The sequence below is a fragment of the Thermobia domestica genome, chromosome 14 (assembly GCF_964235325.1).
Source record: "Thermobia domestica chromosome 14, izTheDome1.hap1.1, whole genome shotgun sequence".
Classification (NCBI taxonomy): domain Eukaryota; kingdom Metazoa; phylum Arthropoda; class Insecta; order Zygentoma; family Lepismatidae; genus Thermobia; species Thermobia domestica.
In genome coordinates, this window is record NC_137467.1 from 160,302,189 (window position 1) to 160,319,599 (window position 17,411).

Sequence of the window (17,411 nt, forward strand, 5' to 3'; positions counted from 1 at the left end):
TATATGGCATCGCACTAGAATAATAACACAACTTAAACGAACTTCTCTGGAGTAGAATAACACCAATTAGCCTAAATAGGCCTCAACTAACGTCGATGAACAATTCACAACAGGGGTGGATAAAGCAAATAGTCACTTCCGGTTCTGCTGCGATCTGAACTGCTCGAAGGCTCGAGCGAAACTGTGCACTATCATGCCAGCTGAAACTAGAACCCAAATTTTACTTAGTTTAGTCCTGATCATTGAAGCGATCAAACGTCTTCCTGTAAGATTATTTGCACCTAAATGCACAACGAAATTCGTTTGTGACCTAGAGAGAAATTAGTTCCCTACTAGTAAAGGAAACAACATACAATCCCGGAAAAATTACAGAAATAAAAACATATATTATGCAGTAATTTCGCCCTGCAAGTTCAAAAGTACACGAATAATAATAATACTTATTATTATTGTTATTATTATTATTATTATTATTATTATTATTATTATTATTTAATTTTCTTTTGTGATGTATAGTATATGTGTTATGATGTAATATAGTAAACAGGCTACAGCCTCCTTTTGTACTTAATCATGTTTGGCTCCTGTGGTTGAGTTCTCAGCTTGTAATTTCTGTACGGAAATAATAAAACTTATAGTGTAGCGGTAACGTAATGGAGTTACAATAAATGAACCTGTGGGGCATAGGTTCGAATCCTGTTAACACCAAAGTTGCATTTTTTACAAAGTGATAAAGAAGAACCGATTTCTTATATTAGACGTGCATTGCTTAAGAATGTGGAAGCAAACAGCTTTATCATAATAGAGACGACTTACGAATGTTTGTTGGGAAAAGGCAAGGGAGTAACAATCGAAACACTTCATTGATCTGCAGTAAACACTTTTCGTGTTATCGTTCTCAGAAAGAAATATTACAGCATTTGTTGATCAAAGTTTGGGTAAAGCAATCGGTGGTGTAGTAGAAAAGTACCAGACTTCCAAGCGGAAAATCTAGGTTCCGTTCCCCGTCAGGTAGCATAACTTTTTCGCATAAAATAATGGCTGTAAACAGAGATTAATCTTATGTTCGAGAACTTACAAAGCATCACTGGCAAGAATTCGAATAAAGAGTGTGTGCGTTCTTCCTCATACACTGTAGTGATAAGTATGTTTCATATTTATATTCATCTCTCTCTCTTTCTTGACGTTTCCTTATCCTGTCTTTTCATCTACCACTTCTTGCCCCTCTCTCTCACACGCACATACGCACATCATGTTCGTGTGCATGTCCCAAAGTTAAAACGGAGCAAGAGACGGATGGACCTGGTCTAGAAAATGTAATTAACTGGCAACTTCAGCGTCGAGTTTTTGTGCTTTGGGAATAACATCTCCAGTCCTGGTCATCTCTGAAAGAAATACTGTTTAAACGCAAGGGAATAAGCAAGATTTCTTTTTTATCATCTGGGTTACCGAGTCGCAGTCGAATTACCGCGACACTACGGTTTTGAATCCTCGATCAAGTGATGGTCCATTAGAAACCAACATTATCCGACTGACACTATGATCCGTTTGAGTTCTAGCGTGTTCATTGTATCTGTGCAAATTACAACGTTATATCCGCAAGAGATGAAAGTGATGGTGGATGTTCGGAACAGATAAATCTCCGGAAAAGATTAGAAAATAGCAACCTCTTCAGTTATTTGAAAGCAAAATTTTATTTATACTAGTTCGACAAAAATTGGTTTTTATTCTATAATTCAATGTGATTTATTCACGGTGAAATTTGAAACATGCAAGGTCTGCTACATCTATAAGGAAAATCCAATTTTTTGTTTGAACATTTGTAACTTTTCATTGTGACACAGTTTGGACTTTTAATATAGGATATTTCTGATAAGAATTTACCAATAAAATAGCACTCATTCAATTTTATCTTGTTTCTTTCTTCCTTTTTCTTTTCGTTTTTTTCTTTTATTTCTCTCCTTGGATTAGTAGTCTGGAATGGAAGATATGACCTACGCTACCTACTGGGTTTATTAGAATGTGGTTTGAATCAGTATGTCCAATAAACACTAATGAATTTACAACTGAACCACGCGGAAACAAAGCATGTGTTAAACATTTTGACATTATGTTAGATGTGTTTGTGAGATCTACAGTTCTAGTGGAAATTGAGTATGCTATCCATTATGAAAGCGACATAATGAATGTTTAAATAATCCTCTATATATTTGAATAGTCCTGGAAATATATATATATAAACATACGTTATTTCTATATTACTGTTTAATTTCTGGTAACAGAACTTTATAATTTTATGTTGTTTTCTTATTAAGTTTAAAATTCCACATTTTTATCTGTTCTCCCTTTTCTTTTTCTTCTTCTCTCGCCTTCTCTCTCTCTCTCTCTTTCTCTCTATCTCTCTGCCTCATTTCTGAACCCGTGTGTAATAGACATCCATTGATTTCAATTTTTCATTGTATGTGTTTCAGTTTCTCCCTAAATCAACCTATGAATCTCGGTTTTATTATTTCATTTTATCCATACTAGTAGATGTGTAGTTTGAAATTAGAATTGCGTTCATGTTGTTCGCTAATTTTAGTATGGGAAACAAGAAAGGAGGAGAGAGGGTGTTTCTTTACCAGACACGATTATGGGATAAGAAGGTGTATATTGGGTGGCAGTAGTAGGCCCCCCCGTATGTCCAGCCGAGTCAGCAAAAATTTTTGTGACGTCATAGGTCAAAGGTCAATGACCTTGGCCAGGGGTCAATGACCTAGGGGTACATAGGACCACCCCCTCTAAATTTTGGCAGGGGTACCTTGGCCCACCCCCTAAATTTTGGCAGGGGTACATAGGACCACCCCCCTTAAATTTTGGAAATTGCCAAATCTAAAAATTTGGTATGGTAGCCTAGGACCATAGTATGTACCTCTATTAGTATTGGGTGTCTATGTCGTTCCCTTTCATGGGTAAAAAATTGCCAAAAATTCAAATTTCGGGGGTTTTTGACCTAATTTATCCTCTTGGATGAGGTGTTATTACCCTATATGGTTATATGGGTGTATACAGGGGTCCATTCCCTTTCATAAGACATGGGTATATTAATGTACCCCTTGAAAAATTTGGGAGGGGTACCTTGGCCCACCCCTTAAATTTTGGAAATTGTCCAATTTAAACATTTGGTATTATAGTATAGGACCCTAATATGTATTATGATAAATTTGGATGGTCCACCTCGTTCCCTTTTAGGGGTACCAAATTGCCAAAATATAAACGTAAGCAATACGTAGTACCACGTGTTTGGTTTTGACCTAATTTATCCCCTTGGATGAGGTGTTATTATCCTATATAGTTATATGGTCATGTATAGGGGTCCATTACCTATCATAAGACATGGGTATATTAATGCACCCCTTGAAAAATTTGGGAGGGGTACCTTGGCCCACCCCTTCAATTTTGGAAATTGCCAAATCTAAAAATTTGGTGTGGTAGCCTAGGACCATAGTATGTACCTCTATCAGTATTGGGTGTCTATGTCGTTCCCTTTCATGGGTAAAAAATTGCCAAAAATTTAAATTTCGGGGTTTTTTGACCTAATTTATCCCCTTTGATGAGGTATTATTACCCTATATAGTTATATGGACGTATACAGGGGTCCATTACTTTTCATAACATATGGGTATATTAATGCACCCCTTGAAAAATTTGGGAGGGGTACCTTGGCCCACCCCTTAAATTTTGGAAATTGACCAATTTAAACATTGGGTATTATAGTACAGGACCCTAATATGTATCATGATAAATTTGGGCGGTCCACCTCGTTTCCTTCCAGGGGCACAAAATTGCCAAAATATAAACGTAAGCAATACGTTATACCACGTGTTTGGTCTTTTGGCCCAATTTATCCTCTTGGATGAGGTTCTATTACCTTATATGGTTATATGGTTATGTATAGGGGTCCATTACCTATCATAAGACATAGGTACATTTGTGCACTCCTTTAAAAATTTGGGAGGGGTACTTTGGCCCACCCCTTAAATTTTGGAAATTGCTCATTTTATATATTTGGTATTATAGTACTGGACCCTAACATGTATTATGATAAATTTGGGTAGTTCACCTTGTTCCCTTTTAGTACAGGACCTCATTATGTATCATGATAAATTTGGATGGTCCATCTCGTTCCCTTTCATGGGTACGAAATTGCCAAATTTAGGTACAACCACGTGTTTGTTTTTTGATTTAATTTATTCCCTTGGATGAGGTCCTATTACCTTATATGGTTATATGGCCATGTATAGGGGTCCATTTCCTATCATAAGACATAGGTACATTTTTGCACGCCTTTAAATTTTTGGGAGAGGTACCTTCGCCCACCCCTTTAATTTTGGAAATTGTTCAATTTAAACACTTGGTATTACAGTATAGGACCCTAATATGGATCACTATAAATTTGGGTGGTCCACATCGTTCCCTTTTTAGGGGTACAAAATTGCCAAATTTTAGTACAACCACGTGTTTGGTCTTTTGGCCCAATGTATCCTCTTGGATGATGTCCTATTACCTTATATGGTTATATTGTAATGTATAGGTGTTCATTTCCTATCATAAGACATAGGTACATTGGTGCATCCCTTTCAATTTTAGGAGAGGTACGTACCTTGGCCCGTCCCTTAAATTTTGGAATTTTTTTGATTTAAGCATTCGGTATTATAGTACAGGACCTTAATATGTATCATGATAAATTTGGATGGTCCACATCGTCCACTTTCATGGGTACGAAATTGCCAAAATATAAACGTAAGCAATACGTTGTACCACGTGTTTGACATTTTGACCCAATTTATCTCTTGGATGAGGTCCTATTACCTTATATGTTTATATGGTTATGTATAGGGGTCTATTCCCTATCATAAGACATAGGTACATTTGTGCACCCCTTTAAAATTTGTTAGGGGTACCTTGGCCCATCCCTTAAATTTTAGAAATTGCTCATTTTTATATATATTTGGTATTATAGTACTGGACCCTAACATGTATTATGATAAATTTGGGTGGTTTACCTCGTTTCTCTTTCATGGGTACATGTTATATGGGTATGTACAGAGGTTTATTACCTTTATATGTTTATGTTCCCTTTTAAATTTGGGGACTTATCAAATAACAAAATTCGGTAAACCTTTTTCTAGGACCCAATGTATCCTCTTGGATGAGGTCCTATTACCTTATATGGTTATATTGTAATGTATAGGTAGATGTTGGTGTTCCTCTTATGGCCAAATATTCAAAATTTAAAGGTTATTGACCGGCTTTATTATTGAATAAGTACAGGATTTATTACTTTTTCATAACACACAGGTGTATTTGTGTACCAATCTTAAATTTTGGGAGGGGTACATTTCTTATTGTCATATCAATAATTGGTAATGGTTCTTAAAATTGGATAGTATCTCATTCATTGGGTAAATCATTGTGATCACGTGATCAGGACATTGGAACATTGAAACTTTGTAGGATAATTTGAGAATTGCGTCATTGGTTTTGATTATTCCCGCCAAATATAAACGTAAGCAAGACGTTGTACCACGTGATTGTCCTTGATGAGGTAGTGTACAGGGATTCATTTCCTTTGTTGTGGTACTTCTTAAGTTTGAGTACACACACACTTCTAGAAAACAGTTGGTTCTACTCAGGTAAACAATTGACGGACATTATTGACATTATTGAACATATAATGATATGATTAACTCTAAGACTTAGGTATATCAAGAGAAGTATTCTTTAAATTTGGGAATGGTGATAAACAGAATTTTAACATAAGGTGCGAAATTTGAAACAATACATTGAACTTTAGTCACAGCTCATAGTCTAAGATCTTTGGTGGTGATTGATTTGAAATCTGATAGCTAACCTTATTGAATTTTATGACTCATAGACGAAAGGCAATACATGCTACAACACTGGCAAAGTTATTATTAATGCAATTTGATTGGTTGATCACTATCTGTCGTGCAATCTGATTGGCTGATCACTATCTTTCGTGCAATCTGATTGGTTGATGATTTTCAAATCTTTGCTGTATTCAGTTTTAAGTTTTGTTTAACATTTAAAAATCTTGGTTTCGTTCAACATTTTGCACTCACTGATAAATATGATCAAAACCGTTTATTTGTTAATCGAATAGTTAAAAACCGGATAAAGTTTGACGGTTAACCGTGAAACGTAAAATTTTTTTGCTTGAAATTTTTTGTTTGAAAATTTTTTCGTTTCAAAATTTTGTTTGAGATTTTTTCGTTTGAAATTTTTGTTTGAAATTTTTTTCGTTTGAAAATTTTTGTTCGAAAATTTTGTTTAAAATTTTTTGTTTAAAATTTTTCGTTTCCAAATTTTTTGTTTGAAATTTTTTGTTTCAAAATTTTGTTTGAAATTTTTTTCGTTTCAAAATTTTGTTTGAAAATTTTTGTTCTCGAAATTTTTGTTTTCAAAGTTTGAGTTGACATTTTTAAAAGTTTGTGCACTTATTAGTAAAGAACCGGAACTGTTTAGAGCAAAAACCTTTGACAACATTGTGGTGCAATAGTACACGTCAGAACCTGGGTTTGTACTTGAAATGAAAAAACACAATTCATTGAAATGGATCATTTTATTACACTCCACATACATCCATACCAGATAGTGGTTCTGGATATTGTCGATACAATGTATTTTGAACTTCTTGCACTAGTTTGTCTTTAGCATATAATTTTAATTCCAGTTGAAGTCTTTTAAGGTCTAGTGCAATATCAATTGGTGGAAACTCAATGTCCATTTGATCACAAATAAACTGTTTATCAATACAGGTATGCACTAGCCGGAACTGTTTAGAACAAAAACATCTGGCAACGTTGTGGTGCACGTCAGAACATGATCATGCAACGTCATCAGTTTTGCATCATATATAAGTATCGTTCGAGTTAGTATTCATGATAACATCATCATGGCTACTTGTCTGCAGTTTCTAAACACACGTGATTTGATGAAATCATTTACCAAGATTACTGATTTACAACAAAATGTACCTTATAGAATCTTAGCTAGCCAAATGATCCCTACAAAGTTTGGATTAAGAATCGTAGTGAAGCTTGAAAATGATAAGAATATAATTTTACCAGCAAGATATTTACCCATGGAACCATCAAAACAAGAAGAACTGCTGCGTTTCTTAAATACGGGATCTGTATCTTTATGTTACAAAGGATTCTTGGGTCGAAGTCATCAACTTGAATTTAGTACACAGCCAGATTCGTCAGCCATTGTGATGAAATCATGAATCAGCACATTTCTTTCCAATGACGTCAGCTGTAGTTGTATGAATTTGGTTGGTCGGCATGACGTCAGCAACTGTGATGAAATCATAAATTCAAACGTCAGCACATTCCTTACCAATGACGTCAGCAATAACTATAAATCAACCAATACAGTGTCATCCCACGAAATCATTTGAGCAAGTGCTTTTCAGGAGGAAAGATGTGTACTTCTAACGATAAAGAGATCATCTTCGCAAGCTATTATCCAATAAATATATTTCAAACAAAACATGTGATGATTGGTATCAGTGCTAGAACATTTGAACCAGTGATTCGATTGGGCAAAGCAGAACAATTTGGTGTACAACTGACCTGTGAAGAATGGCAAATATTATGTTCACGAATCGACCAAATGAACGATTATTTTCATGATGAGCTAAATGTGACCATAGTCAAATCATTAGGCTCAAATCATGAAGTGGTGCTGCGTACAGTCCTCGAAGAGAAGATGGTGCTGTTACGTAAAAAGAGTACATTTCATGTCCCTCGCAACATGGTGTATCTAACACAAACGGAATGGAACAAATTCATCAGCGTATTTCAGTGTGTGAAACATGCAGTGGAAGTGTGTAACAAAACAAGTATATTCCTGAAAAAGTACTATTTTGAAAAATGTGTTATGCATATTGTACAACATGTATCTAGATATTGTGATGGTTGTCAACATCGTTCGTGGGTGCATACATGTATTGATAAACAGTTTATTTGTGATCAAATGGACATTGAGTTTCCACCAATTGATATTGCACTAGACCTTAAAAGACTTCAACTGGAATTAAAATTATATGCTAAAGACAAACTAGTGCAAGAAGTTCAAAATACATTGTATCGACAATATCCAGAACCACTATCTGGTATGGATGTATGTGGAGTGTAATAAAATGATCCATTTCAATGAATTGTGTTTTTTCATTTCAAGTACAAACCCAGGTTCTGACGTGTACTATTGCACCACAATGTTGTCAAAGGTTTTTGCTCTAAACAGTTCCGGTTCTTTACTAATAAGTGCACAAACTTTTAAAAATGTCAACTCAAACTTTGAAAACAAAAATTTCGAGAACAAAAATTTTCAAACAAAATTTTGAAACGAAAAAAATTTCAAACAAAATTTTGAAACAAAAAATTTCAAACAAAAAATTTGGAAACGAAAAATTTTAAACAAAAAATTTTAAACAAAATTTTCGAACAAAAATTTTCAAACGAAAAAAATTTCAAACAAAAATTTCAAACGAAAAAATCTCAAACAAAATTTTGAAACGAAAAAATTTTCAAACAAAAAATTTCAAGCAAAAAAATTTTACGTTTCACGGTTAACCGTCAAACTTTATCCGGTTTTTAACTATTCGATTAACAAATAAACGGTTTTGATCATATTTATCAGTGAGTGCAAAATGTTGAACGAAACCAAGATTTTTAAATGTTAAACAAAACTTAAAACTGAATACAGCAAAGATTTGAAAATCATCAACCAATCAGATTGCACGAAAGATAGTGATCAGCCAATCAGATTGCACGACAGATAGTGATCAACCAATCAAATTGCATTAATAATAACTTTGCCAGTGTTGTAGCATGTATTGCCTTTCGTCTATGAGTCATAAAATTCAATAAGGTTAGCTATCAGATTTCAAATCAATCACCACCAAAGATCTTAGACTATGAGCTGTGACTAAAGTTCAATGTATTGTTTCAAATTTCGCACCTTATGTTAAAATTCTGTTTATCACCATTCCCAAATTTAAAGAATACTTCTCTTGATATACCTAAGTCTTAGAGTTAATCATATCATTATATGTTCAATAATGTCAATAATGTCCGTCAATTGTTTACCTGAGTAGAACCAACTGTTTTCTAGAAGTGTGTGTGTACTCAAACTTAAGAAGTACCACAACAAAGGAAATGAATCCCTGTACACTACCTCATCAAGGACAATCACGTGGTACAACGTCTTGCTTACGTTTATATTTGGCGGGAATAATCAAAACCAATGACGCAATTCTCAAATTATCCTACAAAGTTTCAATGTTCCAATGTCCTGATCACGTGATCACAATGATTTACCCAATGAATGAGATACTATCCAATTTTAAGAACCATTACCAATTATTGATATGACAATAAGAAATGTACCCCTCCCAAAATTTAAGATTGGTACACAAATACACCTGTGTGTTATGAAAAAGTAATAAATCCTGTACTTATTCAATAATAAAGCCGGTCAATAACCTTTAAATTTTGAATATTTGGCCATAAGAGGAACACCAACATCTACCTATACATTACAATATAACCATATAAGGTAATAGGACCTCATCCAAGAGGATACATTGGGTCCTAGAAAAAGGTTTACCGAATTTTGTTATTTGATAAGTCCCCAAATTTAAAAGGGAACATAAACATATAAAGGTAATAAACCTCTGTACATACCCATATAACATGTACCCATGAAAGAGAAACGAGGTAAACCACCCAAATTTATCATAATACATGTTAGGGTCCAGTACTATAATACCAAATATATATAAAAATGAGCAATTTCTAAAATTTAAGGGATGGGCCAAGGTACCCCTAACAAATTTTAAAGGGGTGCACAAATGTACCTATGTCTTATGATAGGGAATAGACCCCTATACATAACCATATAAACATATAAGGTAATAGGACCTCATCCAAGAGATAAATTGGGTCAAAATGTCAAACACGTGGTACAACGTATTGCTTACGTTTATATTTTGGCAATTTCGTACCCATGAAAGTGGACGATGTGGACCATCCAAATTTATCATGATACATATTAAGGTCCTGTACTATAATACCGAATGCTTAAATCAAAAAAATTCCAAAATTTAAGGGACGGGCCAAGGTACGTACCTCTCCTAAAATTGAAAGGGATGCACCAATGTACCTATGTCTTATGATAGGAAATGAACACCTATACATTACAATATAACCATATAAGGTAATAGGACATCATCCAAGAGGATACATTGGGCCAAAAGACCAAACACGTGGTTGTACTAAAATTTGGCAATTTTGTACCCCTAAAAAGGGAACGATGTGGACCACCCAAATTTATAGTGATCCATATTAGGGTCCTATACTGTAATACCAAGTGTTTAAATTGAACAATTTCCAAAATTAAAGGGGTGGGCGAAGGTACCTCTCCCAAAAATTTAAAGGCGTGCAAAAATGTACCTATGTCTTATGATAGGAAATGGACCCCTATACATGGCCATATAACCATATAAGGTAATAGGACCTCATCCAAGGGAATAAATTAAATCAAAAAACAAACACGTGGTTGTACCTAAATTTGGCAATTTCGTACCCATGAAAGGGAACGAGATGGACCATCCAAATTTATCATGATACATAATGAGGTCCTGTACTAAAAGGGAACAAGGTGAACTACCCAAATTTATCATAATACATGTTAGGGTCCAGTACTATAATACCAAATATATAAAATGAGCAATTTCCAAAATTTAAGGGGTGGGCCAAAGTACCCCTCCCAAATTTTTAAAGGAGTGCACAAATGTACCTATGTCTTATGATAGGTAATGGACCCCTATACATAACCATATAACCATATAAGGTAATAGAACCTCATCCAAGAGGATAAATTGGGCCAAAAGACCAAACACGTGGTATAACGTATTGCTTACGTTTATATTTTGGCAATTTTGTGCCCCTGGAAGGAAACGAGGTGGACCGCCCAAATTTATCATGATACATATTAGGGTCCTGTACTATAATACCCAATGTTTAAATTGGTCAATTTCCAAAATTTAAGGGGTGGGCCAAGGTACCCCTCCCAAATTTTTCAAGGGGTGCATTAATATACCCATATGTTATGAAAAGTAATGGACCCCTGTATACGTCCATATAACTATATAGGGTAATAATACCTCATCAAAGGGGATAAATTAGGTCAAAAAACCCCGAAATTTAAATTTTTGGCAATTTTTTACCCATGAAAGGGAACGACATAGACACCCAATACTGATAGAGGTACATACTATGGTCCTAGGCTACCACACCAAATTTTTAGATTTGGCAATTTCCAAAATTGAAGGGGTGGGCCAAGGTACCCCTCCCAAATTTTTCAAGGGGTGCATTAATATACCCATGTCTTATGATAGGTAATGGACCCCTATACATGACCATATAACTATATAGGATAATAACACCTCATCCAAGGGGATAAATTAGGTCAAAACCAAACACGTGGTACTACGTATTGCTTACGTTTATATTTTGGCAATTTGGTACCCCTAAAAGGGAACGAGGTGGACCATCCAAATTTATCATAATACATATTAGGGTCCTATACTATAATACCAAATGTTTAAATTGGACAATTTCCAAAATTTAAGGGGTGGGCCAAGGTACCCCTCCCAAATTTTTCAAGGGGTACATTAATATACCCATGTCTTATGAAAGGGAATGGACCCCTGTATACACCCATATAACCATATAGGGTAATAACACCTCATCCAAGAGGATAAATTAGGTCAAAAACCCCCGAAATTTGAATTTTTGGCAATTTTTTACCCATGAAAGGGAACGACATAGACACCCAATACTAATAGAGGTACATACTATGGTCCTAGGCTACCATACCAAATTTTTAGATTTGGCAATTTCCAAAATTTAAGGGGGGTGGTCCTATGTACCCCTGCCAAAATTTAGGGGGTGGGCCAAGGTACCCCTGCCAAAATTTAGAGGGGGTGGTCCTATGTACCCCTAGGTCATTGACCCCTGGCCAAGGTCATTGACCTTTGACCTATGACGTCACAAAAATTTTTGCTGACTCGGCTGGACATACGGGGGGGCCTACTACTGTGGCCTAGCTGCACGGCGATAGCTGTCTCTTTTTTTTCTTTTTTTTTTTTGATGCGGAGTGTACATGGACAACCAAGAACATTCATCAACGTATAAAGATACGTTAGACATTACACAATGTTTAACTCTGGGATCATAATGGGCAATAACATTTTACTAGTCCAAGAGGAGAGCTACTAGCCAACATCCCACAATAGAAAACAGTTACTTACTTTTGAAATAAATAATAGTGATATTATATACCCCCCGTACCAATGAACCACTCGCCCCGGGTAAGTGGGTGAGTGGTTATTTGCATCCAAGGCCGTAATAAATATGAATTATGCGTTTTTGTCAAACACTTTGTGGACTCCTCGTAAAGTGGAAGGATAATGGTAACTCCTAGATTTGATTAATAACAAAATCAGGACACAAAGTTTGTACACTAAGGAAGAAACGGGAGAAATGATCCTGAAAATCGAGACGAGACTTCAGGGACAATCTTCGAGAATCGAGACCAGGCGAAGGAACCTTATTTCTTGTCTCGTTTCGTCTGTAATATTAATGAACACTTTTGGAAAATTACGGCTTAACAACTAATACTGAGAATGAAAAAGAAATAAGTTTGTAAGGAAGTATATTCGCTCTTGAGACCATTTCAGATTATAACAGCGACAGTAGCTTTGAAATTTTACGTAGTAGTGTTTACATTTCAAATGACAATTACTTAACAAGAAACAGAAAGTTGAAAATGAAATGCAACACAACGTTTATTTTTTTAGCATTCGATAAAGCAAAAAAAATACTGTTAAAATACTTTCTTAAATCTAAAAAAAAGTTTCTTATCTGTGCACGGAGAATATCTTTTCTTAGAAACAAGAGTTTGAAACTCTCGCTAACGAGAAGTGAAGAAAAGTAGATGAGATTGTATAAATCGAAACGAGAAAATACAGTATAATGTAATTATGAATGAGAATTGCCAAATCTCTTTTCTAAGAAAATATTGACTCAGTGCACAGATAAAAAACGCTTTCTCAAATTTAACAAATTATTTTTAACATTGTGTACATAGATTGAACAAGAAGTAATGCAAACATTAATTCTCGTAAAAGGGCTGTCTATTAATACCCCAGGGATTCCTTAGCTGAGACGGGAATATGCGACGAAGCATGGTAAGAGTTAACGTCTCTGCGTTATCTGGTCAATAGCAACGGCGCCATAAAGTAGAGAAGGAACGGAAAAGGCATTATAACACGTTTCAGAAAGACAAAACACTTACTTTGATGAAAACGCAGGTGGCACCAGTAATGACAACCTTATAAAATCCTATCTTCAGAATCAGAAACACCCATTTTGCTCATAGATTTTCTACGTGCTACATTACGTAATTATAAAATTTTCAAAATTTATAAAATATGGAAATTGCAACTACTATTTATCATTTAATTTATTCAATGTTTAAGAGAATTATTCGTAAATTCGAATCTTATAAAATTCAAATAAGTATTTTTTATAATTAAAAGATACTATTGAATTTGTTGGTAAAAACAAGCAGATTTTTTTTATGAGAATTTAGTATTTCTATCACAAGTTTTCGTCCTATTGAAACTATAAGCGCGCGAGGAATAGTATAAACAATTCTAATAATGTTGGTAACTGCCACAATGGTGGACTAGAGTTTGCCAGTTTTAAACATTTTGTTTAACCCATATGGTTCCAGCGATCTCATATCAGATAACTTAATATAATAACCCCTCTGCACTAAAATATGCTAACGTTCGAAGCTGTAATGATTTGTTTGAAAATATATGGTATTATACTTTAAGTTCTTTCAGAAAGTGTAGAACTTTTCCGTGATTAGATACGTATTTTGTAACAAATAAAATTCTACTTTTTCTGAGCTCCGATAGTGTTTTGTTTTAATTAATTTAACTCTAGTCCTGTTTGGTGGAGTAACAGACAATGATTTCAAAATGCTCCCTTAGACAAAATCAATACGGAAATCACACTTTTAACATAAGTAAAACTTACAACACCTATTTTCACGTTACAACAATGCTGATCTCATATGAGATCTCTGGGACTTAGCGATGTCTGTCCCAGCAACAGTGATCGTTTCGCTAAGTCAAGAGTTCTTGTAAAGTGTGTTCCGACTGCATTGTATGTTGTGCCCCGTAGTACTTTTCAGTGCATTGTAAATGTATTATTGATGGACAGGAATATACAGTCTTGCACAATAGTTGAGTTTTGGGAAGTGTGGCGAGTACCGAGTGACGACAAAACTTTTAGTGATGCAGAAGTTTTATTTTACCACCTGATAAAGTACAATTATTTTCATTTTTTTTACAAGTGTTCAGCTACTAAAAGACCTAAAGGATATGGGATTTCAAGCGTCAGGAACGATAAGCGAGCAACGTGTGCGTCAATGTCCAGTGCTGAGTGTGAAAGAGAACAAGTTGAACAGGAACTTCTTCAATGGTCGTTTCAACAAAACATACCAAATCTTGGTTAGAAGGTGGAATGGTTACACTTCTGTAACTTCTACCACATTTCTTCTTCTAGCAAGCTTTTTGGGGAAGGAAAAAGAGAAAATTACAATTAGCAACAAATGTTATAAAGAATTATAACAAAAGAATGGGAGGTGATGATCTTCAATGTTGGTTGTGCGCCAAATATTCAGTACATGTTCGCGGCAAGAAATGGTACTGGCCACTAGTTATTACAGCTCAAGATATGGCGGTTGTCAATAGTTAGCTAGTGGATAGAGGAACAGGACGATATTTCATTACACTTCTTGACTTCCGAAAGTAAATAACACTTGTCTTCTAACACAAAATCGCTCAATTTTGAATTCCACTACTCACGATCTACTGTGATAGGCGACAATGAATTTGATGGGAAGGGTCACCTACCAAAAGAATACAACAACGACGTTGTCAGAGAGTAGAATGTGCTGGGTAACTAAGAAGCCACTGTGTCAAATGCAATGTAACTTTGTGTGTTGAGTGAAATATACCTTCCACACACAAGTATAAACGTGTAGTCATATGCAGTTGAAAGGAATCGGCATGGTGAAAAAACTCTAATATTTTAGTAAAACCATTTTCGATTATAATCCTTCGTAATGTTAGCAAAATAACACACAGTATCAGAGCTAATGTGTTTAAGTTCATATGTACATCAAAATAAAACCATATATACCCATCCCTTTTCTATTTTTGCCTTTAACTGTAAGTTAGATTATATTTTCTAGTCTAGAAAATACATGTATATTTTAAATCACAAAGTCCCAGTGATCTCATAGAAGATCAGTCACGTGACGCAGAATTGTAAATGACAACAACGAAATTTCTCTTTCCAGAGTAACAGGAGGACCCATTGACAAAGGCTAGGAAATTTCACCTAAATTCAAAAACGTTTTCCTTTCTGGGACCAAATGGGTTAAAAAATAACAAAAGAAGACGTTAAATCACTCTGCAGTCTCCCTTTTCTTATCTTCTTTTAGAAAGATCTGAATAATAAAGTAGAAATAGTCTATTTATTTAATAAGATGTAAAGGTTCATTTGGTGAGTTAAAGATTTCTTTATTCGCGATTTTTTTTCTTTTTTTGAACAAAATGCATGCAGATCGTAAAACAAGTTAAAGTAATTAAAAACTTCATCACATAACACAACCTATAATTGTTACCCCTTCATTACAGGGACCACAAATCATTTCCTAGCCTTAAGAAAATCGTGGCCTTAAGAAAATCGTGGATACAAGGAAATTTGTCACTTTCGGTGGTAAAAGAATATGATCCTATTTCTACCCATTCCCCTGGGTGTTTGTTCATGACAGCACAAGGGGGCGTTTTGAGAGGCACATGAAATAAAGAACATTTTAGTTATCGTGTATTGAGTGAAGTATGGTGTTCTTTGTGTATTAGTTCTGTGCTCGTTAATGTGTTTTGTGCGCTCTTTTTTTAAAAGTCATAGTTGAGGTTAAAAAGGACAGGAAACTTAGAAAAATGAAAACGATTACCAGGAAAAGCTGAGAGATTTTGGTTAATGTTTATGATTTTATGAAGATAGATGCTGGCAATTGCAATCCAATTAAGGTAAAAGAAGTGTAAAGAAGAGTATCTGAAGCTACCGTTGTTTCAGTACGAACCCTGAAACGTGTTACGAGTGAACGAGAAATCAACAGAATTATGAGAAACACCTTTCTTACTCCAAATAAGAAGCGAGCACAACGAAACACAAAAATCTCATTGAATGATTTTGAGAAATGCGTTATTCGTCGAACAATTAATGAAATTCTTATTATTCACTATCAGGGACCTTCTTTCAAATCACTGTTGCGAGTTCTTCGAGAAAGAAATAATTTTAATGAAAGCACTTGGTGTTTGCAAAAAAAAAAAAAAAAAAAAAAAAAAAATAGCATTCAGATGGATTAAGGTTGAAAACAACTTGTTGAAAAAGATGCCGTTTGGTGAGAGAGATTGATTTATTTACAAGCTCTGGATAATTACAGAAGGCAGAACCACCATATAATTATCATGAATGAGACATGATAATCTAAAATCAACTTACTTATGTTACTAGCGAAGAAGGAAGAATTAGTTTCAGGTTTGCATCAGTGTTTGCTGTGCACAGTAGATGGCAGCATGCTTGATTTTGTAAATTGTTGCAAAATGTGTTAACGATCTTAAAGTGTACTGAACATTTTTAAAATTTCTTATTTCATGTAATAGACGTAATTAGAATGTATACTTAGTGTAGAAATTTCTGTTAGCATCTTACTGTATCATAAAAGATCATCAAAACAAACGCAATTTGATTAAGTGCTTTAGTGACTATTACCAAAAAACCCTATCGCCGAATCATCGTTACTCTATACTCTCTACTGCTACACTCTACCTCCTGACGCCTTAGACCAGGAACTCCTCATAGACTATCAAGTTCATGACCATTTTCCACTCTTATTTTTATCATTTGCACGCTGAATCCATCTGCTTCTAACAGAACTCCCATTGTCTACTTTGAAGAATAGAGCAGCCCCTAGGCAAGAAGATGATTTCATCTGTCGAACTAACACTTTTAGTGTTGTGATGTGATAGCACGCCTCGCCTCACCCTTCATGCTCATTTCACAATCTATCTATCTATGGTATGCCTTCTCACCAGGTACTCATATTACTTTGATATATCAGTTGCTCCAGTTCAGGTTCGGAAAGATCCTTAAGACCTTAGCAATTATTATAATAAAGAACTTCTCTGA